Source organism: Chrysochloris asiatica, unplaced genomic scaffold, assembly GCF_000296735.1.
Source record: "Chrysochloris asiatica unplaced genomic scaffold, ChrAsi1.0 scaffold00002, whole genome shotgun sequence".
NCBI classification, from domain to species: Eukaryota; Metazoa; Chordata; class Mammalia; order Afrosoricida; family Chrysochloridae; genus Chrysochloris; species Chrysochloris asiatica.
The window spans coordinates 25,288,899-25,290,171 of record NW_006408520.1 but is presented as its reverse complement, the minus strand read 5'-3'; positions in this window follow the sequence as shown (position 1 = coordinate 25,290,171).

The following is a 1,273-nucleotide window of genomic DNA, read 5'->3' as shown; positions in this document are numbered from 1 at the left end:
AACAACATCATCAATATCATACGCAAGTAAAATATTGCTGAAGAAAAATCTTAAATGGTTGCAGCAGTACATTGACAGGGAGCTATTGAAAATTCTAGCTGAATTCAGAAGAGGATATGGAATGAGGGATATCATTGCTGACATCATATGCATCTTGTATGAAAGCAGAAAATATCAGAAAGATGTTTACTTGTGTTTTATTGACTATGAAAAGGCATTCAACTGTGTGGATTGTAGCAAACTATGGAAAACTTTGTGAAGAATGGGAACTACAGAACCCTTAACTGTGCTCATGTAGAACCTGTACATAGAACAAGAGGCACTCATTCAAACTGAAAAAGGCATACTGAAATCTGATCAACATCACAGGAACACAGAAGCCTCCAATGGGGGGCAACTGATAGGTACACACAAGGTACAATGACGACGAATTTTATAGAAAATTTTTCATTGTTCATGAGATACTCTCAGGATTCTTTCATTGTGTTTGATTTTGGGGAGTATGATTATGAAATGTCTTGGTGATTTTTCTTTTGTAGTCCCTCCTGTCTGGGGTTCATACAGTTTCTGCAATGCTTATCATCTCAGCTATCACTGCCCCATAATAGTAATATATATTAATACTTCACTAAATGCCAGACAGTACACGAAGTAATGTAGTATTTTATTTCATTCTTATAGCAACCCTATGAAGTAGGTACTATCATTTGCCTTTTACAAATGAAGAAATTGGTTACATAATTTACCCAACATTCTTTGCTAGTAAATAGTATAGTCCAGAAGTAGCCCAGTCACTTAGAGGTTTCTAGTATTACTGCTAATTTAATACACATTTACCAGGAAAAAAGCATTAAATTGATGCAGGAAATGACTGAAGAAAACTTATGCTATGTACGGGTAATGGCCAAGTGCATTTTAGAAAAAGAAAGACAGGAGAGAACAATTTATTTTAAATGTGTTGATACACAGGTGAGAACAGCTATCAGGAGAAAAGCAACACTTAACTTGCTTCTACTGACCAAGCAACTAGGGAAGGCATTTGGCTAGAGATACAAAATATGTTGTTGTTGTTAGGCCATCGAGTCGGTACCAACTCATAGCTGCACTTTGCACCACAAAATGAAACACTGCCCAGTCCTGGGTCAAAGTCACACTCATTGCTACACTTGAGCCCATTGATGCTTCCACTTTCTCAATCCATTTCACAGGGGGTCTTCCTCTTTTTCTCTCACCCTCCATCTTACCAAATATGATATCCTTCTCCAGTGACTGG